Source organism: Cryptomeria japonica, chromosome 10, assembly GCF_030272615.1.
Source record: "Cryptomeria japonica chromosome 10, Sugi_1.0, whole genome shotgun sequence".
Taxonomy (NCBI): Eukaryota; Viridiplantae; Streptophyta; class Pinopsida; order Cupressales; family Cupressaceae; genus Cryptomeria; species Cryptomeria japonica.
The window spans coordinates 920,418,365-920,433,463 of record NC_081414.1 but is presented as its reverse complement, the minus strand read 5'-3'; positions in this window follow the sequence as shown (position 1 = coordinate 920,433,463).

Genomic DNA, 15,099 nt, shown 5'->3' with positions numbered 1-15,099 from the left:
TAAGATAGTTTAAGGGAAAGAGATATAAGATACAACCAATACTATTTAAGGGAAAGAAATATAAGATATAACCAACACTTAATATGGTCGGACAATTGCACCGCACAATTCAAGAATACAAGGATGTTCTACTGGTTGACTAGGACGCATGTGACAAGTGGTGTGCAACATTTTTGGAATTTCACTGAGGTAGGGCATGGATGTTGGCATTTCAATAGAAGGAGATTGTTGATATTCATTAAGGATATTGAGAAGGTTGTTGAAGATTATTGATATAACTAAAGAAGGATGATAACTATCTTTATAACATTATTTTGTCATTGATGTCAAGAAATTGATATTTTGATTCAGTATGATGTTACCATATCTTGAGAAGATTGATTTGAAGAGAATTAAGATGTCGGTAAAAGACACAGAAAGAATGTGATGAATAAAGGGAGAAATAAGTTATTCAATGGGCAACTATTACCGAGTTAGAAAATGATGAGATCATGATGTTTAGATTGTTTTGATATCCTACATATGTTGTTGATTGTAAGGATAATACTATACTATGTCACCGAGCAAAGAACCTAGTCGGTAAACCCTAATGTTATCAATATCGGTTAATGAAGGCGGAATGTCTACGGAGTGAAGTTTAGTATTTACCGAGTTGCAACCGAGTTATGACAGACAACATTGAAGGAATGAAAGTGTTATTTAATGAAGGAAGCTGATTAGCTGGAGTTGATTAAATGATTGATATGACGTGCAATAAATTTGTTAAGGATCTATGGCTTTGAAAAGTCAGGATCTAGATCTACAACATAGATTGAACCGCTTAACCTAGCACAAGTTCCAAGGATGGAATGCAAGTTCCTAGGTGAAGTAAAATGTTTTTCAGATTGAAGGATACATTGAACCTAGTCAAGATTGAAGATCTGATGGCTATGATTGGTCATGGGAAATGTGATCAAGGAGATTCAGCGGTTAGCAAGTTGTTTATAAATAAGAAATTATTGATGAATAATAGATGTAGGCAAGTGTAAGCACAGGGATGCTACATAGTGATTACCGAGCACAAAATCTTGAAGACCTGTTTGAATAATAGAGTAGGGAGCCTAGCAGAGAGACAAGATAAGTCCTATGACTAGACAATGTTGAGCAAATAAGAATCTGCTTTAGCATTTTAGATGTGAAGTTGCAGATATATTTTTATTACTATTAATTTGTAAAGTGACAGAAAATCTCTTAACCAAGTGGACCTAACAGTCTTACTTGTAAATCCTCTAGCAAGGTAACATTCTAATTGAGTGTTTGAAATCCTTTGACAAGGTCACTTCTAACAAAGTGAAGACCCTAAAAGATCTGAGGGAAATCCTTTAACTGAGTCACATCTAGCAATGTGTTTGTAATCTTTAATAGGATTTGCTTTTAACTGAGCATACTCTAGAAGAGTATATTTCTTAGTGGGTCCGAAATCCCACAATGGGTTTTCCCTATTTGGGTTTCCACGTTAAATCTGGTGTTATATGTGTTATGATGATTATGTGTTTATGAGTTAGCATGTTTAGCAGTTTTTGGTTATATTGCTGAAGTATAAGTTACCAAGGTTGAATCTGTTGATTTTATTGAAGATTAAGTTTGTATGATTCACCCCCCCCTCTCATCTTGTTAGCTATTAGCATCATAACTTTACAATTGGTATCAAAGCTTTGGACTCCGGAAGAAAAGTTTGAAGGTACTTGAGTTAAGATCCGAAGATGTATAAGAGGGATGCCCCAAAGCTGAACAAGTCAAGTTTTTCCACATGGTAGAAAAGGATGAAGCTAAACGTATCAGGAATTGGAGAATATGCTACATACTATCTGGAGAATGATTATGTTGCACCGATCACCTACCCTATGACTATGGAAGAGATAAGAGCGAAGCAAGAACACACTCAAGCAATGATTGAAATATCATCAACATTGATCGACTCAGAGTTTAATGATCTAGAAGGCTGTATTGATATAAAGACAATGTGGTCTAAGCTTATATCTAATTATGGCAGTGATGAACATGTGCAAAGAGCAAAAGTGGACAATTTAAGAGGACAAATTGAATCTATGAGGATGAATGAAGGAGAGAACATAACCTAGTACAGTATAAGACTAAAGGAAATTGTCAATCAAATCAAAGGAGCAGGAGGAACTATTGAAGAGAAGGATGTCACAAGTAAGCTATTGAGAACCCTTTTACCTTCTTATGCAATCCGAGTCTTTGCAATCAATGAATTGAGGTCTGTACCTAACATGCCAGTTTCTTTAGATGCTACTATCGGTAAGCTACGTGCATTTGAGTTAAGTAATTTTGATAATAGTGGGTCTTTGGTAAATAAAGTTGAATCTGCATTCAGTTCTTTTCATCTTGGTGAATCTAATGATTACAATGATAGAATGAGTAAGTATTCTGAAGGGAATCACAGTGGAGCAAGTGAAATATTTCGTAAGAACATGGAAGAAGTGCAAAAACTGTATGAAGAAATCAGAAAGCAAGAAGAGTTTGAAGCATTGTTGGCTAGGAGGTTACCCAGAGGAAAAGGTAAGTATGAAGGAAAGCTACCTTTGAAATGTTTCAATTGTGATAAAATAGGACGTATGGCCTCTAACTGCCCTGACAAAGATTCTAGTGGAAAGAGAGATTACCGAGATGATAGATAGAAAGACAATCACTATAGAGGATATCGAGATTTCAGAAGGAGAGATAGAAAGACATGCCTAATTGCCGATGAGGAATCCAATGATGACAAATTTGATGAAACAGACACAGAGGAAGTTGTTTATGTGGCTATTAAGGATGGATTAGATGAAGAAAGGTATGAAGAAAAAGCCTTAATATCTCACATAAATAATAATGATTCTTGGATCATAGATAGTGGATGTTCACATCACATGACAGGTGATAAACACAAATTTGTTAAATTAGAAGATTATGATGGAGGCTATGTAAGATTTGGTAATGATGCACCATGTTTGGTAAAAGGTAAAGGCTCCATCACACTTCTTGACAATGCAAAATGTGATGATGTTTATTGGGTTGAAGGTTTGAAATACAATTTGTTGAGTGTAGGACAACTAAACAACACAGGTTACCGAATAGAATTTCAAAAAGGAATTGTCAAAGTTCATGACAAGCATGGAAAGTTAGTAGCTACTGGGACTCAAAAAAAAGGTAACACATTTCACCTTGACTCAACTCAGAACAAGTGTCTTTATGCAAAGATAGATGATACCTGGTTATGGCATAAAAGGTTTTGTCACTTAAATTTTGATAATCTGATCAAAATAAGTAAGAAGCACAGTGTAAGAGGTCTACCGAGTTTGGAGAAACCTGAGAATGCTATATGCAGAGGATGCCAGATGGGTAAGATGACAAGATCAAGCTTTACAAGTAAGTCCTACACTTCTAAGGGAATTTTAGATCTTGTGCATACTGATCTTTGTGGTCCTATGAAAGTTTAGAGTTATTATGGTGGTAAATATTTCATATTATTTGTGGATGATTATTCAAGGATGATGTCAATTATGTTTTTAAAAGAAAAATCATAAGCCTTTCAAATGTTTAAATGGTACAAGGTAAGAGTTGAAAATGAAACAGGAAGACAACTGAAATGTCTTAGATCTGATCGAGGAGGAGAGTTCACCTCTGATGAATTTAACTTATTCTGCAATGATCATGGTATAAAAAGACAAGTCTCTGCATCGAGAACTCCACAACAAAATGGGATAGCTGAGAGAAGAAATAGATCTATTGTGGATTGTGCCAGAACCCTGATTATTGAAAAGAAAGTGCCACAAAATTTTTGGAGAGAAGCAATAAGCACTGCTGTTTACACCCTGAATCGAGTACAACTGAAGAAAGGAACTTTGAAGACACCATATGAAATCTGGTATGATAAGAAACCTAATGTAAGTTACTTTAAAATCTTTGAAAGTAGATGCTATGTACACAAAGATGACAAAAATGGAAACTTTGATCATAAAAGTGAAGAAGGAACATTTCTATGTTACTCTTCTAGAAGCAAAGCATTTAAATGTCTGATCAAATCATCTAACAAAATTGTAGAAAGTGCAAATGTAAAAATTGATGAATTTGCAGAAAGAAATGATGAAGGAAATTCCAAGGAACTAGAAGATTATGAAGAATTTGTCTATGTTCAACAAACAAGTCCTACCGAGAGAGTTACTGAAGAAAATGACGACAATATCCAGTTACCGAGTGATGAAGAAGATCATACTGAGCCTACCAAGCCTATATTAGCCAAGTATGTTAGAAGGAATCATGCATCAAGTCAAATTATAGGAGATAAGGATGATCCAGTGATGACAAAGAAAAAAATGAGACAGAACACATGTCTGATATTTGAATTTGAACCGAGAATAGTAAAAGAGGCATTTAACAATGAAGATTGGATAAATGCTATGACAGAAGAGATTGATCAAATCAAGAAGAATGGCACATGGACATTGGTCCCAAGACCGAAGGACAAAAATGTAATCGGTACAAAGTGGATTTTCAGAAACAAGCTAAATGAAAAAGGTGAGGTCATTCGAAATAAAGAAAGACTAGTTTGCAAAGGATATGCTCAAGAAGAAGGAATAGATTATGGCGATACCTTTGCACCTGTGGGTAGACTTGAAGGAGTAAGAACATTGTTGGCATATGCTGCTTTCAAAAATTTCAAGGTATATCAAATGGATGTCAAATCTGCATTTTTGAATGGTATAGTAGAAGAAGAAGTTTATATTGAACAACCTGAAGGATTTGTTGAAGACAAGAATAAAGATCAGGTATGTAAATTGAACAAATCTTTATATGGTCTGAAACAAGAACCTAGAGCATGGTATGAGAGATTGCACTCTTACTTAATCAAGATTGGTTTTATAAGAACAAGTGAAACAACAATATGTACATGAAGAATGGTGAAGACAATGGAATACTGATCTCAGCCATATTTGTTGATGACATTATATTTTGTGGAAATGATTCTCTATGCAAAAACTTTGGTAATGAAATGCGCAAAGAATTTGATATGTCACTAATCGGTGAGATAATGTATTTTATAGGTTTATAGATACTGCAAATGAAAGATGAGATTTGCATTACTCAATCCAAGTACATAAAGGAAATCTTGAAGAAATTTGGAATGGAGGATTTAAAACCAGTAAGTACTCCTATGACTACCAACTGTAAACTATCAAAGAATGATGAATCTGCATCTTTTGATGAGACACTTTAGCGATCCATGATTGGAAAGTTACAATATGTTGTGCATAGTAGACCAGATATAGCACATGCAATAGGTATTGTTGCAAGATTCTCTGCAGCTCCCAAAGAAACCCATATGATAGAAATCAAGAGAATTTTCAGATACCTGAGAGGCACTGAAGATTATGGCTTAGTATATGAAAAGAGAAATGATTTTGATTTAAAAGTTTATACAGATGCTGATTGGGCAGGCAACATTGATGATAGGAAAAGCACAAGTGGAGGAGCTTTCTTTTTAGGAGAAAGACTAGTGAGTTGGCTTAGCAAGAAGCAAAGATGTTTCACATTCAACAACAGAAGCTGAATATGTTGCTGCAGCATTGAATTGCACTAATATAGCATGGATAAAACAAATGTTGGAAAGTATAAATGAAAAGGTTACCGAGCCAGTAACTATATTTTGTGATAATACGAGTGCCATTAACATTTCAAAGAGTTTGGTAATGCACTCTAAGACAAAACATATTTCTATCAAGTATCATTATCTTAGAGAAGAAGTTCAAGAAAAGAAAGTTGTGCTGGAATATGTTAGCACAAAGGAGAAAATTGCAGACATCTTCACAAAGGCACTACCAAGAGACACTTTTGAGTATCTCTGAAGAAAGTTAGGGGTCCTACCCCTATCTTCTAATAACTAACAAAGTTCGGTGAAAGCATCAATTCAATGAATCTACATAATATTATGTGTGGATTGATGCTGATTTACACACTTTAGAAAGTTTTCTAAAGGTGTGCAGGAACATGAACAGGGAACAAGATATAGGAAATAGTATTGAAGGAAATATTGCTCTGATCGAGTTTTAGATGTTACATTTGCATGTGTAACTCAGCAAAGGCAAGCACTTCACAGCAGAAGAGTTCATGATTTAGTTCTTTTACTTTTTGGCATTGTTGTCAAAGGGGGAGAAGACTAAATGGTAAAGCCCTAAATGAAGAAGATAACGAAAGACTAATGACAGGGGGAGAAGATTACTGAAAAAGGGAGAAGACTAAATGCAAGATAACAGATCAGAAGACTAAAGAAAGAGGGAGAAAGCCTAGAAGAGTTTAGAAGAAGAAAATAGCTCAAGGATAACAGGAGAAGTCTCCACAACAATCTGAATCCGAATGAATTTGAATATCTTGTTGGTATTACCATTTAAAAGTTGGTATTGCCATCAATGCCAAAGGGGGAGATTGTTGATATTCATTAAGGATATTGAGAAGGTTGTTGAAGATTATTGATATAATTGAAGAAGGATGATAACTATCTTTATAACATTATTTTGTCATTGATGTCAAGAAATTGATATTTTGATTTAGTATGATGTTGCCATATCTTGAGAAGATTGATTTGAAGAGAATTAAGATGTTGGTAAAAGACACAGAAAGAATGTGATGAATAAGGGGAGAAATAAGTTATTCAATGGGCAACTGTTACCAAGTTAGAAAATGATGAGATCATGATGTTTAGATTGTTTTGATATCCTACATATGTTGTTGATTGTAAGGATAATACTATACTATGTCACCAAGCAAAGAACCTAGTTGGTAAACCCTAAGGAACCTAGTCGGTAAACCCTAAGGTTATCGATATCAGTTAATGAAGGCGGAATGTCTACCGAGTGAAGTTTAGTATTTACCAAGTTGCAACCAAGTTATGATAGACAACATTGAAGGAATGAAAGTGTTATTTAATGAAGGAAGCTGATTAGCTGGAGTTGATTAAATGATTGATATGACGTGCAAGAAATTTGTTAAGGATCTACGACTTTGAAAATTCAGGAGCTAGATCTATAGCACAGATTGAATCACTTAACCTAGCACAAGTTCCAAGGATGTAATGCAAGTTCCTAGGCGAAGTAAAACATTTTTCAGATCGAAGGATACATTGAACCTAGTCAAGATTAAAGATCTGATGGCTATGATTGAACATGGGAAATGTGATCAAGGAGATTCAACGGTTAGAAAATTGTTTATAAATAAGAAATTATTGATGATCAATAGATGCAGGCAAGTGTAAGCACAGGGATGCTACATAGTGATTACCAAGCACAAAAGCTTGAAGACCTGTTTGAATAACAGAGTAGGGAGCCCAGCAAAGGGACAAGATAAGTCCTATGACTAGACAGTGTTGAGCAAATAAGAATCTGCTTTAGCATTTTAGATGTGAAGTTGCAGATTTATTTTTATTACTGTTAATTTGTAAAGTGACAGAAAATCTCTTAACCGAGTGGACCTAACAGTCTTATTTGTAAATCCTCTAGCAAGGTAACATTCTAATTGAGTGTTTGAAATCCTTTGACAAGGTCACTTCTAACAAAGTGAAGATCCTAACAGATCTGAGGGAAATCCTTTAATCGGGTCACATCTAGCAATGTGTTTGTAATCTTTAACAGGATTTTCTTTTAACCGAGCATACTCTAGAAGAGTATATTTCTTAGTGGGTCCGAAATCCCACAATGGTTTTTCCCTATTTGGTTTCCATGTTAAATCTGGTGTTATATGTGTTATGATGATTATGTGTTTATGAGTTAGCATGTTTAGCAGTTTTTGGTTATATTGTTGAAGTATAAGTTACCGAGGTTGAATCTGTTGATTTTATTGAAGATTAAGTTTGTATGATTCACCCCCCCCCTCTCATCTTGTTAGCTATTGGCATTAGAACTTTACAATGGAAAGGGAAAGAATGATGGTGTAAGAGCATGTGTAAAAAGAGCTCTTACCAGAGAGGAATTAAAGTATGAAGGTGGTGCAATGTTAATAGATACAAAAACAATTGTGCAAAGGTGTAACTCTACGATGAGACCAGGTAATGTAGGTAAGTCTATGGTTTCTACGATGAATCTAACATTGAAAACTATCTATATTGTTGTACACTTACATAATCAAGTGACATGCATTCATTTAGAAGTTCAAATGCAGCATCACTAGTTATTTATACTAGACATATTACATGCTTTTGCTCTTCATGCATGTATTTTGTATGGGATGAATGTGAATCAAAAGAGTGGGTTGACTAATGGTCTTGTAGACCTTTGCAAACCCTAGATACATATCAACTTCCTAGAGCACTACAAATGAACCAGATTGAAGCATCAGTGGATTTTGACCATGTATCAGACATAGTTGAACTAGGTAAAGGGTTACAATTTGTTACTTGGGTAAAATCAATTTTAAGCTCAATTTATTAGTATTAATTTGTATCCTTCTATTAAATGCAAGACATGTATATGAAGTTATTGCAGACGAGAACAACAAAGAAGGAACATATTACTTTTTGTGTCGTTGTATTGAGGCCAAAAATAAATTTACTTCTATAGTGATTGATGGAGAGGGTATTGAGTACCCAATAGTATCCATTGTTGTGACAGGGACATGGCTTAGAAGGTACCATTTTTGTGTCAAGTTGTATTGAGACTTCTTAAACTCATTCATTTATCATTCATTGTATTGATTTTGGCATTAACTTATCCTTCTAGAAAATGTAGGTACCCTATCAAAAATTATAATGCCTGGTTGTTTGAGGACTTTGAGACACATAGAAATATTCTTCATTACTCAAACCTTCTTGTTGCAACAAATAGTCATTTGATTAAATATCAAGGTAGACCTCTTAACAAGGATTTGTGGAAAGATCATGACTCTAAACACGAGGCAATACTTGAGACACTATTATTAGAGATGATCCAGAAGGTTCACTTGATTGATTTTGGGCCATCTAGAAGAACAATTCTACAATATGGTAGAATAATTTTGACAATTTTGTATATATATTTTTGTGAAAAGTTGTAACTTCACTTTTTTGGATGTGCTCTACATGCATATGAGTTGTAACATGCATACGAGTTGTAATGTGCATATGTAGTTGCCAAATTTTGTATCTAAAAAAATCAATGATTTATAATGTGCATATCTAGATGCTAAATTTTGTATTTAAAAAAACAACAATGAGTTGTAATGTGCATATCTAGATGCTAAATTTTGTATTAAAAAACAAAAACGAGTTGTAATTTGCATATTTAGATGCAAAATTTTGTATATATAAACAATAGAACTTGATCATTTATATTAGATCTGCCAAATTTTATATATAAAAGTGCCCATGGGGCTGATTTACAAATTTTGAGAGCCCAAATTTGTATCATTTGATTATAAATACATTTGTAATAAATTTGTACCATTTGATTATCAATACATTTGAAGGATTTTTTATGTATTGAAAGATATTCAATAAGAAACTTATCATTTGTTGCAGTTTTCTTGATGTAATAAGGTCAAACTGTCCAAATTTGTCAAGTTTAACAAATTCAATTTGAACTCCAACGGCTAGTTGGTTCAAATGGTAGTTAGGGAGGTTGTTTTCGATTTTGGGAGCCCAAATGAGTTTAAAAACCTCATTCTCATGTGTGGGAGAGGTTGTTTATGGTTGTTGGTGGATGTTGATTTTGGCATATATAAAAACAATCATTTTGCAATAAAACATACACAGTTCTCTATATTTTGTGTGCAAATCTGAACTTCCCTTTGGTTGTACAGTCCGTACAGGGTTCTATTGGATTATATTATCATTGGTAGAGATAGGGAAATGTTATAATGTTTATTTGACACTGATTTGAAGGTTTAATCAATCCATTTTGTGTACATATTGTTGAATGTCCTGAATTATGCCATTTTGACAATTTTGTGAAGGTTTTGAGGGTCACAATGTTAAACTGACCCATTCCACCTTGTGCACTTGTTGTTTCTCATGGAATGGGTCTAGAAAAATGTATCATAGTCTATCATATTGGTTTGGATGTAGGGAAGAGTGAAATGGAGTAGTGGTGAACACAAATTGTTGAAAAGTTGTCATTTAAGGAATGCATACCCGGTGCCATGTATAGGTCTGAGTGTTTTCATTGAAAAAGGGTATCATTTTATGTTGGATTATGTATACCCATTTTGAGGTGGTTTTTGACCTTTTGGTTGGGTCTGGAAGTGTTTGGAAGTGGTATTTTGAGGAAGCCTTGGGTTTTGGGTCCTAAAGGCGAGGGTTTGGTGTTTGGATGAGTAGATGAGCATGGAAACACTTGAAACGTTGAAAATATGTTGTTTTGAATCCTAACTCAATAATTTTTTAGGGTTTTTGATTGAGGAGTTAATTTTGTGACAGGGTTGCTTTGTAAAAGTGACCCAATTAGGCCTAATCCTAGTAGGACAGGGTGCTGGTTCATAAAGTTGGTCCAAAATAACTATGTCTTATTCTGACATATGTTAATAAATTTTAAATGGGTATCTTAATATTCAATTTTTTTTCCAACTATTTTTGGAAGTTTTGAGTTATTGTTGAATTACCCGATTTGAAGGGTTAGTAGGAATAAGCCTCCTAAGTCCAGTTTTGTGTATTGGGAAGTGAACCAATCAACTTGGGCATGTGGAACCTTGTTTTAGGGTGTCATAGGTGTGTTAAACCCTTGAGTTATGTTTGGTTAAGCCATTGAATTTGAAAACCCCATTTGAGTGGTTGGGTGATGCCTTGAGAGTGCATTGAGACAAGATGTGAAAGGGTGAGAAACCTAGTATTGGATGATTAGATTTTGATTCTCTTGAGGTCAATTGAGTGTGATTAGAATAATTCACAAGGATATTCATTAATGTGTTCCACGTTCTCCGAGTTACGCGATGTCAAAGTTTGACCATTTTTTCCACTTTGAGCGCTCAAGGGAAAGCGTCACTACGAGGTGGCTCAGAACAAACAAACATCTTGGAGAGAGAGAAAAGGGGACACCTAGTTCAAACTTGGCCACCTAAATGCACTCGCACAGACAGTTCATTCCCACGATGAGCAAAACAAAAATTGCACTATTTTGCCACCTCTCACTGATGGTTTTTGATAGTTTTTTATGCGACAGAAAAAATCTCACCACAAGAAATGGAATCAATTTGTTCAAAACTAAGAGAGGAGTTTTTAGGCAGTGACAAAATGAACCCATAGGTTCAAATGGATCGTCCATAAGTGCCACGGTCTCCAAGTTACACGGCGTCAAAGTTTGACCATTTTTTCCACTTTGAGCGCTCAAGGGAAATCGTCGCTACGAGGTGGCTCAGAATGATCAAACATCTTGGGGAGAGAGACAAGGGCACACCTAGCATAAACCCGACCACTCAAAATAAGAGACAATTGGTTTGATTTGATTTTAAAATGATTGCTTCAACTCTTCTTTTATAGGCGATTTGGATGAATAGGTGTGTCTCTTACCCTAAGGCCGACTTGTTATGGAATAAAATTTAAATGAAAACCTTACCTAAGCTGACTCATCCTTAGATAAATTTAAAATCTACTTTGGGTGCTCAAATCTTGTCTTAATTTATTCTTGAAACGATGAAATTCGCTCCATAATATCAACTCTCAAAGTTATCTTGTTTGCTCTCAACTCATGAAGTAATAAAACTTCGCTCTCCTTGTTCAATACATGAAAACTTCGCTCTAAAGCATGAGTTTATGAAATAATAACTTCACTCCAATCTCTTCATGCACAAAGTTCGCTCCTTATCTCAAACACATGAAGTAATAACATCGCTTTAAATCATGATACGTGAAGTAATAACACCGCTCTTAAAGTTATCAACTTCGATCATAAACACTTATTCTTGAAGCAAGAAACTTCGCTCAACTCTTTTGATACCTGAAATATGCATTTCGCTCCTAGTTGCTTGAAGATGAAGTTCACTCCTAAACTCTCACACTTGAAGTTTGCTCCAAAGGCGAAGTCATGAAGTAAAACTTTGAAATCTAAGAGAGACTTAGAGGTGAGGCAAATTATGAAAGAGCTAAAGATTACTTCATTGCACATTCAAATGTTCAAACTCATGCAACTTACTTTCATCAATCCTCAAAAGGACTCAAAGCGAATTCACTCAATCAAAATACACAATATGAGCATTACCAGTGTCGGTACTTGGGTATGTGGGTATACACAATATGAGAAACCTAGTTTAAAAGTATACACCATATCAGTTACATGTAATGAACAAATTGGATCACATTTCAAGACATTTACACAATGAACAAGTTTGATCACATTTCAATAGCAAATAACTAAGTTTCAATAATATCAAGTTTCATATATATCAATGAACAAATTGGATCGAATATCAAGTTTCATATGTATCAAAATGAATAATAATCATGTACATATCAAAAAATGGCATAGATGCTAAATCAATAATAGTTACAAAAATGTGGCATGTGCCATGTTTGTCAAAGTTGATATATACATATACAAATGTCGAATATATATAAAAATTGGTCCTTCAATGACCACAACTACAACTATATGTCTCTATCGGTATATATGATTGTGGCAAATAATCAAAATTGAGCCTCTTTGAAGCAATACGTGGCTCTGCTGGTGGTTGCATAAGGACAATTCAAATGTTGAATCAGATATATTTTCTCAATATAACATCAAAATAATTAATTACTGAACTCTAAATTGTTTGAAGTTGAAATTTTGATTACCTCATCTCTATCTTGTGCAATTGAGTGAGGCAGAGGATTCATGGGAAGTCTCGAAGGGGGTTGTAACTGGTAAAACAATATGATTACAAGTTAATAACATATATGTCAAATAACACATAATAACTAAAAATGAATAGACTAAAAAACTAAAGCATACCGGAGCCTTAGATGGATGTGCCATGGTCGTAGGAGGCAAAGTCACAGATGAATAAGTAACAATCATTTCCTATATCCATGGTAAGTGATCCAAAAGGAGTTAACAAGAAGGTTTAAACTTCATTGTGCACTTAGTGAAAAAGAGTTGATCTAAGATAGACATACCTTTTCCCTTTGTCGTGTTGGATCCCATATTATACGTGTAGGACTTCTAATGAAATGGAATGGTAGAACATTAGTAGCAAGTTTGGAAGGGGGTTGTAATAGGTCAAAGACAATTATACAAGTTAATAACCCAAAGTTGTTGACAAACTAGATAGAACAAATATTTTTAACATATGTAGAACAAATACATACTGAAGCCTTGTATAGTTCTCTTGTAACCTTAGGAGGCCTAGTCGAATATGATGTAGCTATTACCATTTCCTGTATGAAAAATGATAGCATGTGATCTATAAACATAAAAGGATTTAGTTATTTCGAACAAGCAATAATGCAATCCAAAGTGAATATGAAGATATCACCTCTTCCCTCTGTTGAACCTCATCGACATCAGGTGCATTCATTAATTTCATAAAACCCATATGTTTCTGTATATAGAACAAATAAATTAAGTGTGTTTATCAATATCTACATATACATGTTTAATCATAATACATTTCAACAAATGAATTTAAATTGTACAGAATTACCTTCTATCGTTTGGGTGTCTGGGAGGATATCTTTTTCTTCCTCCGAGTGCAAGAGGATGGCTTTTTGACATGAGATGTCCTCGAGGCAGGTGGGGTAAACTAACAGAAAAAAATTAACATAAGGGAAAAGAGCATGAATTTAATATATCACCTAAGTCAAAAATATATAAATCTAAATGGTACCGCATAGCTATCTTGGCCAAAGTCAATGGTAGAAAGCGTGATATCATCAAGTTGGGACATCTGAGCCCCTTATAAGCCCTATAAAACACCAAGTAATGATACATATATATTAAAAAAAGATATTTTGAAACCAATGTATTATTATATTTTTAACAAATTTAAAAATCTTTACCTCCGGTGGCGAAACTACTCGTGATCGTGGAATCGACTGAAAAGTATGTGGTGTACTCCCACCACCTGCTGCACCCTGCAATGCATAATATTTATATGTCACTTTAAATTGTTCTAAAAATAAAAATTCATTTCTTTTAATAAGATTTAGTCACTTAATTGATAACATGTCATAAACATAATTAAATGCACTTGTGTCTAACAACGAGGGAACAACATACTCATTAGGTCATCGGTGAGGGCCACATCCTCTATAGTGGAAGCATGGCATCTACTCCCGCAACATGTACATGAATAAGATGTCAAACCATCCTCATCCACGTTAGTGTCTACACTAGAATATACACCCTAGCAGGTGGCACACATATGTTGAATGGGTTGACTCATGCCAAATGATGCATGAGGTGACGTTGATGAAGGGGGTGTCACTTATGAAGGAGGTGTCATAGGTGCTGGTACATCCCCTGCTCTGACCAACTATGTTCCATATTGAACAATGACATAAGTCAATGATGCAATTGCCTGAAGAGTCTATAATTCCATAGACTCCTTCAAGGATATAGGGATAGTGACATGAACCATGGGTTTAGGAGCTATACGCCTCCTATGTTGTGTTTGTACCACCCTATGGGCCCCAAGTCTATCCTGTATAGATCCTCTCCCTCTACCCTGAAATTGTCGGATGCCAAAGTAATTTGGCTTCTCGCTGAGGATAAACTCACAATATAACTTTCTCAAAAAATATAGAGGCACCTCCCAATTATTACAAGGTGGTTGGTCAAAGACCATATACCACCTATCCCAAAAAGCTTTTTTCATCCTAGCATGAACACACTAATGTATAGGAAACTGAGTTGTATTTAGTTCTAGGTTGTTACTGGTAATAGGATCGGTGAAAAGGGCACATATGTTAGCTTTAAGTATGCACTTTTTTTTCACTTGATCATATGACAACCCATCTGCATAAAATGTTCGACATTTATCCCTCCATGAACCCCATTTCGTAACCTCCCTAGATACCTCATTTGCACTATTGGCCATTATTTCTAGCATTGTGGCGAGGGTTAAGTGGTGCTCAAGAATAGAGGACCTCGACCTATTCACCAATATAGAAATTTGAGCACT